We start from the raw sequence: 26,176 nt of genomic DNA on the forward strand, positions 1-26,176 counted from the left end.
GACTCGGCAAGTGGATATATAGGGCCTCGGGAACAGCAAAAGGCCTCTGGACAAAGTTATGGCCTCAAAATTTCCCACAATCAACTCATTTTCAAGCAACGAAGAATTAACGTTGTCCGCCCATGGACTCCTCACCGTTGCTTGCAGCTGTTCTTGGCCAGTCTGTGAGCCAAAATACGTCCAATTTTGTTGTATTTTGTATTAGAAAACTGCGTCCGTTCGGCGGGCTATAAGCCCCCTCGGGGGCGCAAAGGGGCATGGCCCCGTGCCTCCCCCCCCCCCCCCTCTGTACCCGCCACCGGCCTGAGCAGCTCAATAGATGGTGCCTCGCCAAGAACATAGGGTCATCCATTCAAATAAGAAGTACCCAAGACACAACATGAAAGGCCTCGAAATGATCTGGTGTGCCCGAGCAGGTTAACGGATGGATCCCCCGACAAGAATGTCAGACTCTCCTTTCAAGTAGAAGGCATCCAATACTCAATGTGGATGGCCTACAAACGATTGAATGTGCCCGAAAAGCTTATCAGAAGGGGCCCCGACAGGAGCGCAGAGTCTCTATTTAAATAGAAAGTACCCAAAACCTAGTGCGGAGTCCCCGAAAGATGGAGTGCGTCTGATCAGATCATCAGATGGTTCCGACAGAAGTGTAGCGCCCTTAACGAAAATACCAAGACCCAATGCACAGGGTTCCCAAACAATCCCGTGTGGCCGAGGAGGAGAACGGAGGGGTCCGCAACAAGTGCGTGGACCGTTCATCGAAATGACACGCACCCAAGACACAATGTGGAGGTCCCCCGAGCGATCGCATGTGCACGAGCAAGTGAACATATTAACAGATAGGGCCCCCGACAAGAACAGAGAGCTCTCCATTCAAATAGGAAGTACCAAGACCCAATACAGAGGACCTCAGGACAGTCGTGTCCCAGCAGGTTATCAGGTGGGCCCCCGACAAGACCGTAGGGCCTCCATTCAAATAAAAAGTGCCAAAGACCCAATGTGGAGGGCCCCCGAAAGATCTACTGTACCTGAGCAGGCTATCTGATGCCCCCCCCCCCCCCCCCAACAGGAGCGTAGCGCCCTACATTCAAATACCCGATGTGCAGGGCCCCCGAGCGATTCAGTGTGCCCGAGTAGGTTGAGATGGGCCCAAACAAAACTATAAGGCCATAAGCAAGTGGCAAAGATTGGAAAGGCTCTAAACCAATGTAAGGGTCCATGAGCATGTCGCAAGTGTGTCGGTAGGTTAACCGAGACCAACGTGAAGAGCCCGACAGGTTGACACATGGGGCTCTGCCTATAGTGTTCAGATCCATTCGCGCAAACAGGAAGAATCCGTGGAAAGCCTCTGATTGACAACAGTGCCCCGGTACTCCAGCAGGAAGAGCCCAGCAACAGCACAGAGCCCTCCCGGTAAACTGCAAAGAAATCAAGTGCAACGTGGGGGGGGGGGGCCTTGACGACCGGATTGACCACACAAATGGGTTTATAGGTCCCCGGAAACAGCATAGGGCCTCCGGACAGCGCCATGAACCTTAAAATCTCCTAATCACCTTAATCTCCTTATCATTTACAGGGGCGCGCAACAAGAGCTACTGTCTGCATTTGTCATGATTTCTATAGTGCTTTCAGGTGCTAGTGCATCTGTCCTTTTTGATAACGTCATCTGTTGCAATCGTCCGATGCCCTTTCTCAGCTATGACGAGACGGCCATAGCGGTGATGTTCAAAATACAGCTTGAAATTTAAATAACCTTTTAGTTGTGCACGGCGGGTGCGATCACGTGTGCGCAGTCATTTAGGGAAGCGAGGCGTTTTTTTTTTCGCTGATTGGCCGACGTGACGTCTTTTGTTCACGTCATGCCGGGACGACGCGTTGCTAAGAAGTGATGATCAGCATACGGCGGACAGGTCAAAGTATTTATGAACGTGCGCAAAGAGAGCTACTGTGTGCATTTGCTGGCATTGCTACTGGCAATTAGCTGCAAGCGCGGTAGCCTTTTTGATGAGGTCATCTATTTCATTGGGTTACCCTCTCCCCCATCCTAGCTTTGGCTAGGCGGCCGCAACCACGATTGTAAGCGTACGGCGTGCAATCGATAATAATAAGTACTTTCAAATATTTTTTTAAACATACTGTTAGTCGCAAGGCGGGTGCTCGCAAGGTGGGCACCGCATACGATGTCATTCCCCCTCAATGACATCGCATACGATGTCACTGTGGGGGAACACTTGAAAGGTAATGTGATTCGCTGATCGGCCGACGTGACCTGCTTTGTTCAAATCGCACCGATACGGTGCATTCCCAAGAAGCGAGGTGACTAGCATACAGCGTTGCAGCTCAAGTACGCGTAAGCGTACGGAAATAACAGCACAACAGGCGCAATGGGACGAGGATATTTAATGTAACTGACTCATGAATTGTCTGCGAAGTCTACATCTGACTGGATGCACAGAGCTATCCGTCAAGTCTATGGTTTTCAGTGGCGTGCGCCCTACACAGTTTGCGCAGGCGTCGTGCAGTCAATTCACGCACAGCTTGCATCTCCGCCGGATGACCGTTGAGCTTCGGAGGTGATCCGACGTCACCTGTATGTGATCAAAAGGCATTTCCTTGCACGATTTGTATTTTAACGAAACGTCACGTGACTGAGTTTTGACTCTTCTGAGCAAAACTGAAGGAGCTGGCTTTTGCTTCATTGTACCCACAATTGCATTGAAATGTTAGAGTATCACAAAATGCACCTGACATTTGTTACTCGATAAGACGTGCACGGACGAAGCGACCAACGTTTCTTTTCGCAATTATCTACACAACCCGAAAAACCACCGTATCAATAAGACGCTACGATACAGTATTGGTAATAATATTCTTGCGCACGCGACCAACACTCAGGCGCCATCCAGGAACAGGTCCAATAATTCATTTCATGACTCAATTATTCCACAGTGCCATAAATCCGTTACTTGGTTTGATATACCTCACAAAAATCAAAACACAGTAGGGTCGGTTGCGATTACGAGAGTGTACACCCGCGCCTACTTTTTTGACACAATCTGTCGAGCAATCAGCTCCCGCATGATCTCGTTGCTGCCACCATAAATTGTCTGGACCTGAAAGGAAACAAAATGTCAAATTCCACATATCACTCAAGGGAAACTACACCTGAGCCAAACCAAGCTGCCACATTTAACATACCGCCAAATCGGCAGAAGCGCGATGGGACGTTTTAAAACGCTTTTCTTAACGGAACGAAGGGAACACCGTTTCTTGTAGTCATTGCAGTGCTCAAGTTAACTGTACGCCACGAGATGGCCCGACCCAATCAATGAACCTGGGAGAGGCACCAACACTGAAATGATATACCAGGATGGACCCCTTCCTCCTCACTTCAGCATCTCCTCCCTCCACAGTGTGACGAAACGGCTGCCGGCTTACCTTGGCGTCCACGTAGGCCTTGCAGATGGGGTACTCCCACATGTAGCCCCAGCCGCCGTGCAGCTGAACGCATTCGTAGGTGATGCGGTTCTGGAGGTCCGTGATCCAGTACTTGTTCATGGAGGCCATGGCGCCGTCGAGCTTTCCCTTCGCGTGCAGCTCGACGCACTGGTCAGTGAAGGCGCGGCACACGGCCAGCTCCGTCTTCATCGCCGCCAGACGGTGCTGGATCGTCTGCCCAACGCCGTGCAGGACACGTCAGAACGCCTCTCGGCGACAGTCACTGTCACGAGCAGGGGCAGCCAGCGGGCGACACGCCTTACTCGGCTCAGGCAAACCCGGCATGGTTATGATGACCGATAGAATGTAAAACACCGGGAGTGAGTAAGATATATCAAAAAAACTTCGCTGATAGCTATCGCGATAGGTAGGACAGACGCAAACAGATGATATGTAAGGTAAGATCAACCGAGCAGCCGTTGATCAAGCATGTTTTACTGCACGCATTGCTCCTGCCAATTACCTAGATATCACATTCCTCCAGCCACATGTTTCGAGCTATGCGATAATTTTGCACACAGCCTGTCTCTGGGGAAATGCTACAAGCGTAGGTCCATTCTTTAAAACGTATGTCTGCGCATTACTGATGATTTTTAACACGCCGCACAGTCACGGCACAGCTGGCATTGTTTCACCTCCTCGCCAGAGAAAGTCAACGTCATAGATGGGAATTCAACCCATGTGGTAATGCCACTAAAATCCGCTGCGCCTGTCACTCGCTGTGAGACAAAACCGGTGCGCCAAACGCTAAGGTATCACCGGAACGGCCACCGACAATACTATACGTGGTGCTTACCTGCAGATTGCTGAGGGTTTTGCCAAAAGCCTTTCTGTTGATCAGGTATTCACGAGTCTCTTCGAACGCCCACTCGCAGTTGGCCATGGCCATGATGCCGATCAACAAACGCTCCTGGGGAAGTTCCTGCATGAGCTGATAGAAACCGCCATTCTCCTTGCCCAGAAGTGCCGACTTCGGCAGACGGACGTCCTCGAAGAACAGCTCAGCCGTTGTCCTGTGCCTTCATGCCCATCTTCTGCAGCTTCTGTCCCTTGCGGAAGCCTGGCATGCCCTCCTCCACCAGGAAGAGACTGATGCCGTGCGCCGGAGACTTGGCCGTCGGGTTTGTGATGGCCACCACGATCACCACGTCGCACATGTAGCCGTTGGTGATGAAGACCTTGCTGCCGTTTAGGATATAGTCGTCGCCGTCCTTAACGGCGGTCGTGCGAACACCCTGCAGATCACTGCCGAAAATAATACATGTTGTAGAGTGACGCAAAGTGAATATCGGTCCTGCCTACGGACTGCAGCACATTCTTCCACAATCTGGTGCACTTGTACCGCTCATATGTAAGGATATCATTTATTTGCACCGCAAGTAAGCCAAAACGCGCACTGCACCTCATTTGGAACGTATCTCATCAAGGCCCGCATTGAACCGCACTTCTTAGATCACGTGCACTTGCGTATCTCCAGCAGGATCAGGCACACATCCAGCTGAGGAAGCAAGGGCAATACCTGGTAACGACCTACCTGCCTGCTCCGGGCTCGGTCATGGCCAGGGCGCCGATCTTCTTGCCAGCCGTCATATCCGGCAGCAGCCTCTCTATCTGCTCCTTGGTGCCGTAGTGGGAAATGTACGGCATGACGATGTCGGAGTGCATGGCATACCCCGGACCGGTGCAGTTGCTGTACCCTCTGCGGCAGAGAAAACGACGTGTCTGTTGGCTACACGTGACCACAATCTTGGCCGCAACATCTACGTGGTTATCGAGAGCCGGTTGTCCTTTGGTTCGTCCGACATGGACAATAGCGGCCAAGTCGACAATTGTCCTAAAACCGAAGCGTCGTCACGCACTTACACTTTGGACGTGACTTTGGACGTATGTGAACCAGACAAATGTTGTGCTTCCCTCATTCTGAAACCCCCATTCTTCACCCCGTCTGGCTTAGCACGAAACACCAGCACCAGTCATGAACCCTTCCACTGCTGTCTTGAAAACAATAGCCGCCAATAGCATAGGACAATAACGAGTAGCGAGATTGCCGAAAAAGTTAGGCTAAATCAAAACATGCGTAGTACCACGGGTGAAATTGCACGAACAACCACATATCAGCGTAGCTATGACATCAATGACGCATTGCGTCGATCGTGGTCAAAGGCCTTTGAATCAATTTCCAACAAGTTGTACCTGAGGTTAAAGGATACGGCCGCCTGGCCAGAATTCGTGTCAGGCTACCACATTCCAACAGCAGCGTCATCGCACTCCAACGTGGGGCTTTCCTGCCATGTTGGAGCCTTCTACGCTATCGACACTCTCCACATGAAGCGCATTGATTGACAGATGATGGAATCATAACCTCAACGCTAATTGGTTACCTTAGACCGGTAAGCGCGCGCAGATGTGCCATTTTCACATCCTAAAACATGCACATGTGGCGCGGAAAACACGCAGAAGTGGCGCGGAAAACGTGCAGAAGTGGCGCGGGATGGCCGGTGCCTGTGCGGTTACGGTGCTCCCATTCGATTGCGCCATTAACGTGTTGCTAATCAAAGGTAACTGGAAAGAACGTAGGTAAGTCAAAGTATGCGGTATATGAAGGCATCGAACCATTTTAGGCGACTTAACAACGTTCAGCACGCATGCTAATTTGCCGAAGCCTTGCGCCAATCTGACGACATTTATAATACTCCGAATAAACGCGGCTAATAGGTGCTCAAATACTCTGCCAGGGTATAAGCTATCAAGGAGGCATATGCCGCTCCCGTGTGGTCTTGATAAGTGCTCAGGGATGGTAACAATTCTCCACCCGGCTTGTTTTACGGGACTTACACGCCCGCATTCCCGCAATCATGTGGGAGGCTTTGCGCATTGAGACCTTCGTCAAAAACCTGGAGCTATTACCTCGGTCCAAACCAAAACCAAGAATCCTGCAAGCCTTTAAAAACCGTTCGCCGGCTTATACAGTCTAGCAGACCTTTCTCAGCACAATTCACAGCACTCCAAAACCTAGCTTTGTGCCAGGAACACTGGATACAACTACAAACAAACATCCTTGCGTCCACTATGGTTTCTCAAGTGTTCATTCCTTCGACAGGGTCAGCATCACATTGAAAACCGATGCAAGTCATGACAATGCTTAAGTTTTGTCGGCAAAACAGTCGAGGCAACACCCCATAATACTGCCGCCCGCCCAGGGTAAAAGACCAGGAGCGGCATTTTTCGAAACTTGCAATTTTTTATCCGCTATTTTTTCCGGTTATCGACAATTTAGGTTATTTATATCATTTGATGCAACTCGAAGAACTGCACCTTGTCATGTTGAGTCGAAATTTAGAAAAAATTGCGTTGAAAATATGTTCAAATGCAATTTCTCTACGGACACAAACATTTATAACCCGAAGTCTCAAACTGTTTCTGCACAGTTAACCTGATGACACGTAGGCCTTTATGCCTTCGGTCGGCAGAATACATTCAGTATCTACTCACTGTTCTTCCAGCACGATGGAGGCGTCAAGCCAGTCGCCGCCAATACCGCCGTGCTCTGCGGGCGTGTTGACGCCGAGCAGGCCCTGCTCGCCAGCCTTGAGCCACACCTCGCGGCTCACTTCACCGTCCTTCTCCCACCTGGCAAACACATATCGCAGCTAGACATCCCAACAGGCCCGGCCTGCCTGCGTCCAGCCAACGGACGTGGATCATGCAAACACTGCTGGCATTACTCACATCTCTACACGAAGGTTGTTGTGAACACATTCTCGTATGATGATGTGTACAATGCGAGATGACTAGTTATCATTCTGGGTAAGGTTTGTTGCAGAAAGGCAACAGCGAACAGTCTTAGAATAAATGATCGCCAGAAAACGTGAAACCGAGTACGCAGACAGACATCTTCACAAAGCCCACAACCTGTATTGTTTCCGTACTGGGTCACGGGCCAGAAACACCATCTTTGACAACCAACACGGAAGGATATTTCTCCGATGAAGCGATTACACAACCATTCGGTTCACACGGGCGACTACGCCCATTTGCTTGCGAAATGACGCTAAGTCGCTTACTGTGCGTGGTAAGGCTTCACTTCCTGATCGAAGAACTTTCTGACCGACTCCCGGAACATGTCATGATCTGAGTTGTAGAGCGGGGCGGCTCCCGATGTCAGTCAGCTTGGGCATCTGCGATGTGGCGGGGCGGAAGTCCTTGCACCTCCTGGGAAACAAGGTACAACCACGTCAACACTGCCCAAGACTAGGCTGCACGATGCGCATACATGGTAGCAATAACCTATATGGGATTGATTGCCTCATGAGCATAGCCATCGATCACACGAAACCAATATATATATATATATATATATATATATATATATATATATATATATATATATTGTGTGTGTGTGTGTGTGTATACCCTATTCAGTCAGGGGGGGGGGGAGGGCGTCACAAATCTAAAATTACTGTCAAGTGCCGTCCAACGAATAAGGTACTCTACCTCTATCATTCGCCATCGTCGTCGTGGTTGAACCTTTTAATACGTCGGGCGGTGATGAAAATAAGTAGATCACACCATCGACATACCGTCCTCTTCAAGAATTGCTGAAAACCTTTTAAGTTACCATCTGGGCAAATCTCGGAGTAATCGATTGATTGAACGGCAAAGTATCTCCGGGACCAGTGTGAGCTTTTCGCAGTTTATCGATTACCAGCAGTGCATTTCCTCTCATGAAGAAAGTTAAGTTTAGTTTGTTTGGTTTGAGGCGTTTCGGCCCATTCGGACCGTTCCACGCCTCTGAAGGGTCTATTTCAATTCAAACTTAAATCTATGTTTTTAAGAAAGAAAAACGCTCCCCCTTACCCTTTCACAATAATTGAAGCATTTCGGTACGTCTAAGAAAATTGAACAAAAGGTCAAGAAGGTGTGGATGGTTCATTACCTAGGAGGACTTCTAACGATAATGCAACGTTGTGGTGACGACAGTGTTTCCAGTGCCTGCCGCTGGTGTTAAAATTTGTCACATTCAAGCAAAAAGATTCTTAACCGAAAGGGGACCACTACACTGATGACATAAGGGACGCGGGTATTTTAAATATAAATAACTATATGTAAGCTGTTGTGTCCGATTTTGAAGACGTGCTAATACTTCTCTTCCAAACGGTCTGGACGGTTTACCGACGGCCAAGGTGAAATTTCCGGTTTAATGTCTTGAAGCTGTGTCCTGGTGGTTTCCGTCCACTTCCGTTGCAAACTTGTTTTGCTAAACTGTGAATGACTGTTTTTACTGCAGTATGGTCACCACGGACTGGTGTTATGTCATGGGACGCCAATGTCTCCTTAGCCAATTGGTCGGTCCCCCCATTTCCTCTGATACCCCGATGGCCTGGCACCCACATAAATGTAATGTCTACGACTTGTGTGCGTAGATAATGATAAATATTTATAATACGAACAACGAGGTGGTGAGTGATGTCAGGGTTGGTAAGTGACAAAAGAGCCGCCCTAGAATCCGAGCAAATTACTATGGGCCTGGTCCTATGATTTTGTCGTTCGATATGTTGCAAAGAAAGAAATAAGTCAAACAGTTCTGCAAGATATAAGGATGTTTCATCGGGGTAACCTACATTTTCGTGAGTGATGGCCGTTACAGAGTATCGCGCATCCGGTGTGGTTTTCTGCCATAGAGCCATCGGTATATATGAAGCGACAGTGTGGATACTTTGCGATCATGCGCTGGTCTTAAACATGTCTAGTGAATTCGTGGCAATACGTGGAGGCGAATGTTGGGTGACTTGGATTTTGTCTTATCTTTGTGACATACCTTATAGCGTGTTCAATACGTCAGAGGGCTAAAGGCATAACGAAGGTATCCACTTCAAGTGCCGAAATTAGGGATGTGCGCTATGCCAGCCGCACGAACATATTTTGTGTAACATTCAGGGACTTAAGACTGCCTTCCGTGCCACCTGCACACACCACTGATCGATAATCAGTAACAGGAAGAACTAAAGGTTTATATAAAGTAACAATAAGGTATACCGGTCAGCGCCGTACCTTGGTCCCGAGATGCACGTAAACAAATTCAAGCGTGTGACGCATTTGGTGCGGACATGTTTAGCGCGCTTGGACATGGACAACCTCGGGGTCGAGAACGATGCCTACAAATTTGAACGATGAAACAAAAATATTATGCCCGTCCAGTTGGAGAGAATATGTCGTAGTATCTCGTCGCCTTTTACTGAAAATCATAATGGCTGTTTTTTGCGGAAAAATAGGGACCATAACATTTTGACCATTGTTGTAACTTGTGAAGGGCGTTTTGAAGCGTGGCAATGAGTGATCGTATTCTTCATCTGAGCACCAAATCGCGCTGTCATCTGCAAAAAGTGACAAGGATATGCCTGAAGGGGGATCATCAAATAAATCATCTATCATTAGGTTAAACAGCATTGAAGACATGCAGCTACCTTGTGGAAGGACCGTTCTCTCGAATGTGAACATTAGAGACCGCCGATCGACATCTTACACGGAACGGCCGCGTTCCTGGGGAAAATCCCACAAGATAATGTACCAAATGTGCTTAACATCTCAACTTTTTTAGTTTAAAAATTAAAGCTGGTTTATATACCGTATCATAAGTACGAGTAATATCCAGAAACACAGCAGTGACTTGACATTTTTGGTGAAATGCGCAGCGAATATCTGTCTCGAGACGAATAATATGATCACACGTGGTACGATTACGTCGAAATCCACATTGCTGATCCGATATGACTTTTTACAATCTATTATCCAGGCAAGACGTTCGCCAACCACGCGTTCCTTAAGTTTTCCCACGCAGCTGGTCGGCGCAATTGGACGGTAGTTGACTGGGTCGTGCGAGTCCTTGCCTGGTTTTAAAATCGGAATTATTATTGTTTCTTCCCATGCTTTCGGAAAAATATGAGGACCACAAATCATTGAAAACTTTTAATGTAAATTGAAGCATGGTGTCAGGTCAGTGACGGCAGAAGGCGTAATGCAGTTAATCCCGGCCCTACTGAAGTGTTACCGGTAGATTTAATTGCACCGCATAGCTCTGAGAAAGAAAATGGTAGATTGCAGTCCTCTGTATTGTCGGAAAGAAAGCAATGGGTAAATGAAATCGGGGTCCCGCTTGATCTGTGAAACCTGCTTTGTAATTGTTAGAAGAACTACAATGTGCTAGACTTTCGGCAAGAGCCCCCATGTCCCGTGATGATGATGTAACTAAAGCATTGTTCTGGAAGAGAAACAGACGGCCGCTTACCAGAAAGTGTACGCACTAATCTCCAATTTTGCTTAATGGAGCAGATGATTTAAATTGTTGTAGGAAGTTTAACCAGGAGCAAGGTTTGGCGACTCTTATGACTTTCCTGGCTCGAGCGCGTTCAGAGTTGCGGGCGAGTAAATGAAGAATATCGGGAGTACGTTGATAACTGTGAAAAACACGTTTACGTCTCGCAATGGCCTTCTTGACACCACCTGTCCACCACCGCACAGGAAGGCGTCGTGGTAGAGGTTTAGTCAGTGGAATTCTCGCGGATGCTGCAGAATAAAGAATATGTGTGGTAAGACCAACTCCCTGCTCTGGTGAATCGTAGCGATGATGGTTGGTAATATAAGTTCCAGGAATTTGGTCCAGTCTACCTTTCACAGATTCCAACGAGGTATATATCAAGGAACTGCAACAGCAGCAATATCAAAAGTGGCATAAATTTTAACTAGGAGATGGTCGCTGGCGTGGACATTTCAAACAGTCCAATCAAATAAATTTCCTATTGAGGGAGCGCACAGTGACAAGTCAATGGCTTACCACCACCTGCCCACCGGAACGGTGGGCAGGTGGTGGTAAGCATTATTGCCTTTGTTTAGCAGAACTAAGTTGTGTGTATCAATAACATCTTCCACCAAATGTCCTCGGCGATCTACGGCTTGGGTGCCATTACTCCACGTTGGACTGTAAGCGTTGGGATCGTCGAGGATGAGAAAAGGGTTTTGAGATTGAGCAACGAGTTGGTCAAGTTGCCGTAAGAGCTCCGTGTTGTTATAACTTGGTGTAATGTATATTGAGCATATATCGATGGTACGGCCATGCAGACGAACGGAACATGCAGCAGCCTGAAGAGGTGCGCTAAGAGTGAGTGGCGTGTGTGTTAATTCTTGACTGATGTACAGTGCCACCCTACCTTGGCAACGCCCACCGTCCGTGGTGTCAAAGCGATATAACGAGTAATTTGGCATTTTAAGGTCAGATGTGTTGGTGGGACGAAACCATGTTTCCTGTACGGCAATCCATGTCTGGCTGTCCAATGACGATTGGGGCTTATACGGCAAAAAGTGCTGTCATTTCAGACCATTTTGAAATCAGACCGCAACAATTCCACTGCAACATGAGACGTTTCATGATGAAGGGACCCATTCCCACCGGTTGATGGGAATCGCCCAAGTGAGACAGACCGAGGTCGTCCCATCGCCACGATCACTGATGGACAGGACCGTCCCATCGCCACCTTCACTGATGGACGGGACCGGCGGTCTTCGTTCGGGCGTGTTTCGACAGGTGTTGTGGTGGGGGCAGGGGAGGGTAACGTTCGTGTGGTGGCCAGAGGGACCTGGCCGCCGACTGTTCATAGCCGGAGGGCTAGGACACCTGACGGCTTGGGCCGCACGTGTATCACGCCTAGCCGGCGGGCAGAACCGCCGGCTAGGGGGAGGCGGATGGGCAATGGAGTCTGTCTGTGTTCCACATGTGGCCATCGCGGCTTTGCTACTTTGTGCATATGTTTTGCTAGACCGCGACGACATTTTGGATTTAATAGTGCGCCATGCCTCGGGGTACGACACAACTCTTTGCCTTTTCCGAAAAAATATTATTTTTTTTCCATGTGAGGCATTGAGGAGAGTTGGCGGCGTGATCACCGCTTCCACAACTCAGGCATTTCTAGGGTGATGTGCAGGCAGACTCCTCGTGATGAGTTTCGCCGCACTTCAAGCATCTGGCACTCTGTTTGCAGTGCCTGCTGCCGTGTCCGAACCCTTGACATTTGAAACACCTGAGTGGATTTGGAATAAATACTCTTACTTATAACGGAGGTAAACAGCTGGGAGCATTTCGGGAAGTCGGGTGGGCGCAAAAGTGAGCACGAGCGGGCTGGTGTCGCGACGCTGGCCATCTCTGACGGTCGTCAGACGTCGGACATGATAAACATTTTCGCCCCCGAGCTCCGCCAGGATCTCGTCCTCGTCATGAAACGGAGCCCAGGCACGAAGACGGTGCCCTTACTGGTGATTCTGGCGTGGTGCAGGGAGACTTTTACTTGTTAGCCACAAAATTCAGTTGTTTGAGTAGGACTTTGGTTTGAGCGCGATCGGTTGCTTTAATGATGTGTGATCCGTTTGACGGTGCTTCAATTTTGAGTTCGCGTAGACCGCAGATAGCCTTGATTTGTTTTGGTGGCCAGAAAACGTTGATCTTCCGAAATAGCACGTTCTCATCACAAGGCTGAACACCAACGTATGAACCGAGAGGATCTAGAATTGGTTCAAAGGAGAGGCGAACATTGGCCGTTGTCGGGCGAGGGTCAGCATCAGAGCGAGCAGGCACTGGGGTGGTCGAAGACGAGCGAGGGTCGGAACCAGGGGCGTTGGGTGGAGACGGGTGCTGTCCAGACGCCGCGGCGGAAGTGCATGAACCAGTGGAATGAGCTTGGGGCGCGCGAAGGTCATTAGGCGAAGTGGTAACCAAAGCGGGGCTAGCGGCACTTCCGTCGCCTACATCCAGGGCATTATCGAAGTCAGAGGCCGAGTTCGAGTCCGTGTCAGTGTCGTCCTTCTTGCGCTTGATTCGTTTCCCCATACTGTGGGAGCGGGAAGAGAACAACACAAATTATGTGAAAAGGTATGTTTGGAGATACAGCGAACAGAAATCGCCGAGAACGACGACACGAAAAAGGACTCCTTGGCTGAGAGCCACAAAAGGAGCAAACCACTTGCTGAGGTCTTGCCAGGCGGGTGTACGGCCACCGAATGGGTCGACGAGAGCCTTGGTGATGTGCCATCCTGTGCATGAAGAAAGCTTGTGCATTCTCTTGAAAAAACATCCAATGAGATGCATGCATGCATGCATGCTCACCGTGACATAAGTCACTGGCGCCCAGAGATTTGAAATTTTGCACCCCATCGTGTGATTCCGTCAGTAATACCATTTTCTGCATATCCTTCCAATAGCACAGAACTTCGTCCTGTGCTGCGTCCTGTATCAAGCCTGCTAGCCTTACTCGAGGTCCCCCAGGCGGACCAGCCAGACCGCGCCTGGCGGTCGACACGAGACCTGATAGTACCAGTTGTCAACACCTGAAGGCACCCTAATGCTGTTGCAGCCTCTTGTGATTACCCTGATGAAAAAACATGTTCCTGACATCTGACCATGCAAATGTGACCTGAGTCCAGCATGTTCCAGCACTTGCTTATTTTGCAGGGACACTATTCTGCTGCACTTGAGCCCAGTGTGTGACCACAGCTATAGCACAATTAGTCTTGGAAGCATGGTGACCAAATGCAATAGCATATTTGGCAAGAATTTATTTGCATTTACATTTGTATTTGCCCATGTATGCACTTTTGTTATTCTTGGCTGTCATTACACATGTGCAAGTATGAGGGATAGTGAGTAGATACCAGAGTAGGACAAGGATAAGATAAGTCTGGGGAAACAATGCAGGTGCATGTGTACATAGAGGAGAAGGCTGTGGGAAGCATGGCAAAGGGGTGAGGATATACCCATCCAGAGCTCATCAGCTACTAAGGTGGGATGCTCCAGTTTGATAAAAAGGAAGCCAATAATCATTGATACTGCAAAGCAAAGCTGACAAAAACTCAAAATTGGTTGGATATTATCTAATAAGGAGTATTTGTGCTCCTTCTCTGCATGTGAGCTCTCTGCAACCTCCATTTCTGGACCACATGGCATTATGCTGTTGCATTGATATGATATATGGGTGGAAAAACTTCTAGGATTATCACATGCAGGGTACAATTTTTAAAGCATTACTGAATAAGGTGCACACTTAACAGCAGGGGCCAACAATACTATGTGGGTAGACAGGTGGGGCAGAACATACAAAAGGCAGATTGAGCACCTGGGGACAGAAATAATAATAAAATCTGTTCACCAATGGTGCATATTCCATCCATACCATGATAACCATGCATGATATGCACACTTCCTTTCTCAGGTAAACCACATTCTAATCATCACACTGGCTTCTACTCTTTGTTTCATGAGGCCATGGCATAATCAGATACAATACATTCTAACAAACATTGCTTTAACTGTGATATTTGGCACCCAAGCTCTAACCAGCCTCAATGTATTTATTCTGGGACTGTGTGGACATCTCTCAGTAATTTCAAGATGCCTCTTATCCTGCCCCCTACCTTTTATAAAAGAAAGTTGGCTAAATCTGGAGCAAAAACTTTTATTTAATTCCATGATAGGCTTTACTGTTTTCCCATTTAGCTGCCCCCCTGAACTCATTTTGCAAATCTACACCAGTGCCTGGGACCTCAAAATATAGTGGTTTCATGGGAGAGGGGGTTCAATGCATCTGAAGCCGTGGACATTTTCACCTACCCTGCATAGCAAATCTTGCACAGCACACTCAGCAGCTGCTACATTTTCTCAACAGCAATTTGTCTGCTTGCAATCCTTTGATCAGTGTATGTCACTGAGCTGGAATTATCTTAAGTCTTTCTGCCAAAGCATGACTCCACCCACTGCTCTGTTATGGCCCAAGCACAATTGATAAACACTAGGGACATAGAATGCCATACAAATGATGCTTTTATTTCAAACACATGAAAAAGAGAGCAGAGGATGAGCCTAATTGACAAACTAGGACCAATTACAATTTTACCGGTTTTCATGTTGTTTATCTATAACATATAAATTTTATAAAACACATATATTTTGCTAATCTTTGGTATCTTGACATAAAAATGTGGAAATAATCTACTTGTCAAGCCTAGCTAAAAAAAGCACATTTCAAAAAGCACACAATAATATTAATATGCAACCACTTGACTGGCCAAAAGGGAACATGACATACTTTCTAAGCTTTGAGTTAACAAAATAATTTGATGTTTTTCTTTTCTCCAAAATAGGTGTCAGAGGCATAATACTACCATCTATATATAAGGAGAGATGCCTTGTTCCTGTTAGGAATGCAGTTCACAGGGTGCTATGTTTGAGAGGTGGGGTGGGGGGGGGATTGTCCTAGGTGGATTATGTATGCTGATGAGCATGGTCAGACCTCCACATACGTGCATTGAATGGAAGCCTTATGGGCTAAAGGACGGTCAGCTTCAACTGCAGCCCATCTGCAGCATCTCTCTTGCAGTCTTCTTGAATGTCATGCAGAGTACTGCTGTTCAGTGTTTGGGATGAGCCTCTTTTCATCTTGCATTGTTTAATAAGCACAATCTTTCATCCTTTTCAGTATAAATTTGTGGATAAAAAACTTTTGGTGCCAAAAATACCAATTAACTTTAAATTTTCAGGGCACACACAGAGCCAATGCACCAAACTCTTTCAAGATCAGGCTAAGTCTTGTGTCAAAGGCATCTTGGAGGGTCAAATAAAAACATGGTGACCTATTCACTTATATATTCACCATAGGCACCCAGCACCTCTCACAAAATTTTGCTCCCTGGTCTCCTTGTGGTGCTCATGTACCTATGGTCTATGAGGTACTGATGTGCCAGAGTACTTGGTCATTATGATGCCGAACTTTGTAGAATGTCACAGCCAACACATACCAAATAACCAGAGGACATCAAGCTGCGCCTCTGGCCTGACTAGCTAGGTGGGCAGGTACCTCCACACACAGGTCTCTAATTAGCGAGCATGCCACAAGAGATGCTCCAATTTTTCGTACCGCTGGAAAGACAAGACCAAAGCAAACTCATTATATTTATTGGTGATGCAAACACTAAAAACAAAGAAAAACACTAATGAGCGCAGCCGTTTAATCGAAATCGAATATTACGTAACGCACATTCTGCGCCATTGATACGCTCAACCGGCGCTTACCTAGATGTTCCGCTGAAGTGGCGTGAAAGTAATCCGCCATTTCTGCCTGCGTCCAAGATCTGCTGCCGTAAACAAGCACTCGCCAACCGCTGGGACCCTTGGAAAGACCTTACGAAAGCCATTTTTGCGGCTTCCCCAACAACGTACTCAGCCCCGCTCCCCGCAAGCCCTCCAATGAAAACTGCCCTCCAATCCCCGATCGCGGCCAAGCGATCAGTTTTCTATCACTCTGCCCACTCTTTCTCCTCCATTGGCCTTGGCTCGCAGATATATTTCAACACATACAAAAATTCCACTGCAGGCAAAAATGCGCTGCAAAGCTGCCAAAGAAGAGAAGTTACTTGCCCTCGTTCCCAGGACATGCTGTTGGTCACACGGGGATGCACAAAATAAAGGTGTTCGTCGAGTACAGAGGTGACATTGGTGCTACACATGGGTCCTATAGACATATGAGTAAAATTGAACGGGATCGGAACGAGTTAGGGCTTCAGAGCATGAACAGAGTTCATTGTTGTTGATATGTTGATATTGTTAATAAATGAGTTATTGATGTGTTGATAGGCGAGTTGATTTTGAACAACACCATAGGCTCCCGGGACATACGCCATCTTCGAGGGAGGGGGATTGCACCCAAACAAGGATGTTGTAACCGGGGGAGGAGGCAGTGGGGGCAGCGTCCCCCCAACTTGAGAGCCCATTCTGATCTGTAGCCGGCCCAATATTGACTGTCGTGGCCCATTCTCACCTAAAGAGGAATCATTTTGACCTTTAGGGAGACGTCATTCTGATCTTAAGAGGGGTCATTGTGGCCTTTAGATGACCCATTATGACATGCAGACCTATCATGACCTGTAGAAAGTCCGCTATTTACTGTCAAGAGAGCAGCTCCATTCTGACCTGTAGAGAGCCATTCTGGCATGTAAGGGCCTACTCTCCACGCTTAGGGCTCATTTTGGCATTTCGGAGTTCCCTTCCCCCAACTTGAATATAGTTATCGCGGGCCTGCACCCAAATGCTCCTGGGATACATCGCCGTCGGTTGCATGCGTAACGTGATCAGCGCCGCGCTAGGTAGTGCCCTACAGGGCCGGGCTGTGGCTGCGGCTGAATTTGCGGCTGAGCCTGTGGCTTGGTACTGGGGCTCGGCCTGGACCTGGTACTTGGTTGTTACTCGCCGTCGGTTGCATGTGTAACGTGATCAGCGCGACGTCGGTTAGTGCGTCACAGAGCTGGACTGGGGTTACGGCTGCGTCTACGGATGGGCCTGGGCCTGGGACTGTAGCTGGGCCTGGGCCTGGGAGTGCGGCTGGGCCTGGGCCTGGGACTGTAGCTGGGCTTGGGCCTGGGACTGTAGCTGGGCATGGGCCTGGGACTGCGGCTGGGCCTGGGCCTGGGACTGTAGCTGGGCCTGGGCCTGGGATTGCGGCTGGGCCTGGGCCTGGGACTGCAGCTGGGCGTGGGCCTGGGACTGCGGCTGGGCCAGGGCTTGGGCCTGGGATTGAGACCGGCATTGGGCTTGGGATTGGGATTGGAGCTGAGACGGAGACTGGGCCTGGGACTGGGGCTGGCACTGAGGCTGGGGCTGGGGCTGGGCTGGCACTGAGGCTGGGGCTGGGACTGGGGCTGAGGCTGAGGCTGAGGCTGAGGCTGGGGCTGGGGCTGGGGCTGGGGCTGGGGCTGGGGCTGGAGCTTGACCATGGCCAGGAGCGGCGGATTTGAGGAGGGTACTGTGCAGTCACCCGCTGCCGAATCAGAGCAACATTTAACATGGGGGGCAGTACACCCACGGGAAGGGCAAGTTACAATGGCTCTCCCTAGCCTCCACAGAGCCCCCCCACAACCGGGCATGGCATGACAGGGGCAGAACACAGGGCCAGGGGGGGGGGGGGGCAACAGAACAGTACAAAACAGGCCTTCGTATCTTTGCCATTCAATTCAACTAATCGGATAACGTGCTTCTAAGAGTCTAATGAGTTGGATACGCCTGAACATTGCAAAGTAAGTGGGATAAGAAGCAACGTAGATGTTCCGTCTCCCCCACCGTAATTCAAACCTCCCAGAGTTGCGACACATCGTTTGACCGAAGAACCATTGCAGTCAGAGGGGTGGGAACAAGTTCAAAGTCTTCAGGGGAAATGACAAATGACTTGGCAGGCCTTTCCCCCTTTTATTCCCACCGTATTTTGGCCAACTCTTTGTCAAATTTGGTGAGAGTGGTGTGTGTCACGTGTTATTGAGGCTTTACGACGCACTCAGCTGCTGAGGCTATATGGCGTCGCCTGCCTCTCACCCTGGCAGGAAGGGTGAGAGTGGTGATTCGTTTATCAGAACATCTAACAGAGACGTTAGGACGTGTCCTGGTGCGAGAGGGGGGAGGGGGTCTCAACTATAAACCATATGACTGGATCTATGCCGCTTTTTGTGACACATTTTCGTCTAAATTGAATATTGTGGTTCTTCACGCGCATATTGCGAACACATTTCGCTATTCGCTTATGATGCTTCAATAAGTGAAAGAGGAAGTGATTTATGACAAAGAAGCATACATCATCGACATACTGCAATATCCATATCACGGATGCCGATTTGGCGACTTGTATGATTTTTGTTCGGTTACTCTCCTCCCCCAACACCAATTTGTCACTCCCCTAAGGGCGAGTTCCCCCCCCCCCTCCAACATTCTGGAGTCTAAGTGCAATCAAAACATTACACAAGAGCTCAAAATCAAACAAGTTTTAAAAAGGTAACCATTTAGATACAACCGTTTCACAGGTAAGAGGAACAAAGAAAATGAGATCTGCATCGTCATGTTCAGTGACTTTCCAGCTCACTGAGCCAGAAACACGTTTAAGAGTTCCGCGTTTGTACCGTGTCAAGTTAGGACTGTCTGTGGTTTTGCTGCATGCTGCACTTTTTAATCACAAGATTTAGCTGTCTTATTGACCAAGCTTTGCTTTGTGGTAAGGTCTGAATATTTTGGCATTATGCAGCAACGGCTCAAGATCTACAGACCGCGGCATTTCACCTTGTTCTACCACGACGTCTTATCGGAAAAGGTTGGAAAATGGTTGGGCCTTATAGTTATACATTATACGTTATTATACGTCTACGTTCAAGGGAGCGTTCCACATTTGTATGTGATTTGGAACTGGAATAGCCATCTTGAAAATCAATGGGTGCAGCTCACAACCGTGCCCTTCTTAAGGCCAAAGCCCTTCTAATTTCTAAGCCACACACTAGGATGTGCAAACTATTTCGGGACGACTATTTCAAGGGCACCGAGACATCTGTGACTGCATAAAACTTCATTAAAATACTCCCCTTTTATTGGACATGTGGCGATCAAGGCCAACAAAAATACCATTGTTGAATCGTGCATATCTGACGTTCGTGAGCACGATTTCCAGATATAACGACCGTCAAATGGCCCCCAATCAATGTTGTGGGAGCTACGATAACGGAACCAACCAGTGATATATTGAGGAGAATATTTATTAAAAAGATAAATTGTGTTGGGTAAAACAACCTTTTCCACTTGAAAGCGTCAATAGCTATAAGTGAGCGCTTCACAACTGATGCTTGCTTTAATAACCTTTAATGTAGAATATGCCCTTTAACACGCGTTCGGGGGGGGTCAACTTGACCCTGCAAAGGTTCTGTTCATAATGACTTGGGAACAGCATAGCTTTAGGCGACTAAATAGCGTATATTTTGGTACAACAAATAGATGTACCCTGCAAGGTCGCTGACCGATGGCAGGTCGAAGTCAGGCCGTTACTGGCAGCGAAGGCCATTTCTATGGAATCGTTCAGTCCGATGCGACAACGGCCATTAGATGAAGTCATGTATAGCTGATAGTTTCTTAGACAATACGCCAACTGAATTTAGAATAATAACAAATTCCATTGGCCTTGGGTGAGGCATAGTGGTCAGATCAGGGTGAAAACGCAACTGCTCTGTTGCTGGAAAACTTGACCTATGAAGCAGCTTTTGATGCTCATTTCGCATTTACTAATGACAGAGGCCGCAGCAGAATGTTTCATTGACTTTTTGAGAGTCAGACTGGGTTACTGAACTAAAATGACCCTGGTTAACATTTTGTGTCAGGAACATACCATCCAGCGTAACCCCTGACATATATTGAAATGTCAAAATAGCAGACGAGGTCTGGGGTCACTTCAAACACCAATAACAAATTTGGCCCTGTTTGACCTTATTTGACCCCAGGGCCATATTCTAAAAGCACTAAATTTGACACACAAGTGAGTTCACATACAAGCCAACCCACCCTGTGTATTTGGCGTCGCTAGCTATCCCAGTTCATGAGATCTCAGGGGTTAAATCTCGGGAGGGACGTCAAATTGACCCTCCACCCGAGCAAAGGGTATTCATCCGGCCAACCGCGCGCTGTGAGCCCCAAAGTGCGGCGCCCTCTTCTTCGAGGCTAATATGTAATGAAACTGATAGGAAAATCTCGCAGTTGGTACCAGCCACCCATACCGATAGGAGATATCGTCCGACGCTGTGAGCCCCTAAGTGCGGCGCCCTCTTCTTCGAGGCTAATATGTAATGAAACTGATAGGAAAATCTCGTAGTTGGTACCAGCCACCCATACCGATAGGAAATATCGTCCGACAACGACCACCAGCGAACAACAATCAGTGTCGAACATGCTTAACGCGAGTGGGGCGTTCCAGCCTGCAGCCTGCCTTGCGGCTACCTGCCGGGTGTTTCCGTCCAGCTTTGAATAGTAGCGCACGTCAGCTTGCACACAAAAGCCACATGCGTCCAGTTCTGAAACACATAACATCGACCCGGTGTCCATCACCGATACCTGATTTCGGCTATCGACGCCCAACAAAATGATAATGGTGCCTGACAACAACATCCCCTGCCGACACAGAGCAGGGGAACACATTAGAGCATCAGTGCAGGTTTTTTTTATTTAGTTGGAGCGAGCCCACACCCAAGGGTGCCATTTTTTGTATATCATAGGGGTGGGGGGTGAGCTGAGGGCCCAGCTACCTCCCCCAAAAACTTCTCAGCGAATTTAGCCTGTTTTTATTCCAATGAAAGGGATTTGTTTTAGATTATTATGTCATTTACAAAAGTATTTGAGATCAGCGGAGCAGGAGGAATGTGTCCCGTTTGATCGAAAGCAAAGGCACCCTTCTAGAGGCCGTCTTTGCAGGCACTATTCCATGAAGGCCATGGGCGGCGGCACGTATTTTACGTCGTGGGGGACGGGGATGCGTTTGGTTATTAAGGATTTGGGTTATTCCCGTGTTCTGGAGCTTTCCAGTGTAGCCTCTCAAATCTTTGTGCTTTTTATGAGCCTAGGTGTGTTCAATGTATTGCGTTGTTAATCTACTCAGCATCTAAGATTTTTACCTGCCAGGGCAAGCAAGCCATATACCTTTTATTCCGAGGGGAGGGATGTCCTGTGTTGGCAGGTGCGCTGCTCTATACAGAATATATATATATATATATATATATATATATATATATATATAGATATAGATATATATGCATATCCACTCAGCATTTACAATTTTGATCTGGTGACGCAAGCAAGCATGACTTTTTATTACTAGGGGAAGGATGCTCTTGCGTTGATGCGTGCGCTGCTCCTACCGACACAAGGACATTAAAATATTGGCACTAAATGCTTACCTGTGAAACCTCCTAAAACTACCATTTAAAAATTGACGCTCCTGCTCGGCAGGAGAGTCAATTTGCAAATGATTGTGAACCGAGCTGAGAGTCGGACGACATAACACGCCCCCCACGCTGTGCGTTTTTTCCTCAACGGAGTTGACCTACTTAATTTGACGGAAGACAAGTCATACTTTAAACTTGTGAATAATTCAATAAATAATGACCCTTACAATAGGAGCCACACACACACACACACACACACACACACACACACACACACACACACACACACACACACACACACACACACACACACACACACACACACACACACACACACACACGTGTCGTTATGTCGTATGTCGTAACGACACTCCGTGTTGTTATGCTCCAGAGGGGTCTCTTCCCAAGCAACGACAAAGCCGCGCCAGCAAAATACTCTTCTCGGCGCCCACGGCGTCTGAAAGGGGTCCTATGTTAACGAGAGGTCCCGAGTCCTACAAGTACAGTGTTCGACGAGACCCGAAGACGGGACCGGGGCCCACCAGAATCGACGATCAAGGGCCCGGTTTGAAAGCGTGAAGGACCGAAGGACTGGCTGAAGGTCGCATGAAAAGTCCCAGCCCGTAGGATCGTGACATAAAATGCCAGTCAGAGGGTCTCATGCACTCACTGATGACCCTCTGACTGGCACCCTCTGACCTCTGGGACAATGCGGGACTCTATGTCCGCTAGAGACCGCCAACACCAAACAGTTGGATTCCTGACGGTCTGAACCCTGGGGGCCCATTTTCCAAACAGGAGCGAATGTTCGTCTGAGCCCTGCGGATTACTTTCCAACGCACGAGCGAGGCCGTGGAAGCGATTTGCAGGTCAGGGTCCACAGTGCTTAACAGGGCCGGCGCTGTGTCGACAAGTAGCCCTGAGTCGCCAGATACCGTGCATGAGGGTGCCCGAACACGATCCCGACGGCCTTATTGTCTGTCTGTGAGCTTGTTGGTATTCGACAGTCAGCCGTAACTCATTTTGCCACAGATCATCCGAAATACTTCCCCACAATTTTTTTGGGGTGGCGCCACCCTAAAGTCTTACAGTTGCTGGTGGGGGAGCAGGCGCAACCCGCACCATTGCAAGTTCCTGCACGCATGGGTGTGACCACTTCTCTGATATAAGGGGGAGACAAAACAGGATTGCGGGGTCACGTGCTGGAATTCAGGGGGGACATCTTTACCTGAAAATGGGAGTGTATGACAAACGTCCATGGAACGAGCACAACTGTAGGAAATTAGCTCTCCCTTCGTGAAGATTGGAGGGAGTATGTCAACAAGCCCGTCAGTGGTTACGTTCACGCCTGCGGATGCCTCGGCCAACTAGCAAACTTGGTTCAGTAATTGGAAGGGAGCCCGCATAAACAACAGTGCTGTAAAGTGTGTGACAGCAGTTTAGTTACGAGTCGATAATGTCCAGTCATTTTTCGTCAGAAAAGACCCCCCTGCGCCACATACGACCCCTAAGCATTCTCACCACCCGTAAGCAAGGCCGTAACCCATCCGGCAGAAGCCCGGTGTTCCACTATTGCGAGCTGGTATCCGAGGACTTGATCCCGTGTGCGTAGGTGCTGGTGAGTTCTTACCGAGAACACGATTGACACCCCCGTGAGGCTGGCTGCTGTCTATCCTTAATGGTCTACGGAACTGCTGTCAGATCCCGTACACTGTTTTTGTCATAGTCGCCAGATTGCAAAAATTACATCTTACGCCCCTACTACTTTTGATGAAGCAGCAAACATTGGAGCGACTGTTTTGTTGTATTTCTGTGTAAAATTATTTATGCCTTAGACTGTTTGTCTGATTTATTTTAGTCAATGTGTATTCAAATGCTCGGGGGTTCAGCCCAAGTCTCCACCGTCAGCGCATGGAGAGCCAACATTGAAAGTCATATTCTGAAAATTTCATGTCTGGCAAAATGCTCAAAAATTGGTAAAAATGTTTTGAGTTTATTGAGACCAGAAATGCATTGAAAATTCAGCTAACTTCATTCTCCAGCCATTCGCTTCTCCTGAAATTGGAATTGGGCATGCATACATTGTTAGCGCACACATCATAAATGCATCTTGCACAATTGATTAACTTTCTTGAATACTGGGTCAGAGTCGACCAGCAGGCTAACCATGAAAACGGTTTTTAGCATTTTTGAAGAATACATCTTGTTAAATTATGTCCTTTTTGGAGAAAGAACTGTAGGTCCATGAAAGCTGCCTTCTGCTTTTGAGCCTGCAAGCTTTACTTTCTCTGTAAGGCAGAGAATAGCTAGCATCCAGAACTTAAGTTGGGCCACTCAGTTGTGTTGCTGAGCATGGGTAACAATTTGATTTTTTATCATTTTATCTTTAATAGGTTGGAAGTGTCATCATAAATTATGTTGTAGGTAGTCACACAAGTTAACTGAAACCTGCCAATTTTACATGTATATCAGTAGTGAGATTCATGTCTAAAAAACAGCTGAAAAACTGCTGTTTCATGATGAAAATTCAGCCATGCTTCTGTTTTCTACAAGCTTGTGACTAAAAAAATTGTAATTGTCTGCAATTTTACCAGTTACAAAGCACACACATACCACCTTGACCAGTACTTGAGATGTGAACACAGAGGCAGAAATTTAGTATGCCATATATTGGTAAAAGCTTAACTAGTACACAAATTTGGTATTTTCATACACAGAGATGGCATTCTATAGCTGAAGCAGAAGTTAAAAGTACATAAGCTGGAACCACACCATCAGTTTTGCATTAGATGCCCAGAAATTATATTATGCAGTTAACTAGCTGGGAACAGTTTCCAGTGTGATTTGTGATTTCCCATTTTCAAAGTGTTTCCTCAACAGGATTCATCTTCCTATGCCATGTTAACACTATTCATTCATGTCTTGATTATCACCTTTATGGTGTCTTATTTTTCAGAGTGCTCATTCCACATTGTTTACCTAGGTTTACCTCAGCTATGCTTGTTGAGTTGATTGAACCCAGAACCACAATTGAAAACAACTGAAAGTAATTTAACACCTGTAAAATGAGTGGAAATAAATTGCCTCTTCCACCACAATCATAAGCCCTTAGTACAATGTCATTCAAAAGAAATGCACTGAATGGGGTTCAGTGAATCCCCATCTGGGTTGATTAGCCGACGTCCAAGCTCTGGAGCGAACACGCTGCATTGCATCTCGTGATTTTCATAAAGCTGGACGTGAACGCGAAACATTTTTTTCAGATTGTGGTAAAATGGCGGCCGAGCCCAAGCCCAAAGTTGACCTGTGCCTGCTTGAAGAGGATGACGAATTTGAGGAGTTCCCTGCGGAAGGTAAGTTGAGTCATGGTTTCATGTGGATGGGCCCTGATATCCAAACCAGGAAAACTTAATTCATATTTTGTTGTCGCTAGTTTTCCGGTATCCGAATGATCCAATGGTTTACAAGGATTAGATTTATGGCTGGGATGTGATGCTAAACATAGGTTGTGAGAACCCTGACCTTACTCCAGGGGGTCTGTGATGGAACCTCCACTTCAGCAATGTTGTTGATGCCATCGAGGGTTCACGTGTACGCATTCCATCCACTTTCCATTATATTCCGCACTACTCTTGCAGATTGGACGGGTAAGGCTGAAGACGAAACAGATGTAAATGTCTGGGAAGACAACTGGGATGACGACGATGTAGAAGACGACTTCAGCTTGCAGCTCAGGTATGTTGGGTCCGTAAGGTGTCGGAGGTTGTGTATGTAGCGCAGCCGGTAGAGGGCTCGCCCACGACCGTAGGCTGCGTCGCGGCATCAACCAGGCAGTTTTTTCTTGTCGCCAACTGAGCAAGGAAGTTCTTTCGTTTAAAATAACTCCCAGAGTACTGGTATCATTGCCCTC

At 47.8% G+C, this 26,176-nt stretch overlaps 1 pseudogene; it reads right to left on the reverse strand.

The window, feature by feature from the left end:
* Nucleotides 1–2,610: 2,610 nt before the first annotated feature.
* LOC119112963 (long-chain specific acyl-CoA dehydrogenase, mitochondrial-like) lies at nucleotides 2,611–16,831 on the reverse strand (annotated as a pseudogene).
* Between the last annotated feature and the right edge of the window lie 9,345 nt (nucleotides 16,832–26,176).

This window comes from Pollicipes pollicipes, unplaced genomic scaffold (genome assembly GCF_011947565.3).
Source record: "Pollicipes pollicipes isolate AB1234 unplaced genomic scaffold, Ppol_2.1 Scaffold_7261;HRSCAF=8764_pilon_pilon_pilon, whole genome shotgun sequence".
Taxonomy (NCBI): domain Eukaryota; kingdom Metazoa; phylum Arthropoda; class Thecostraca; order Pollicipedomorpha; family Pollicipedidae; genus Pollicipes; species Pollicipes pollicipes.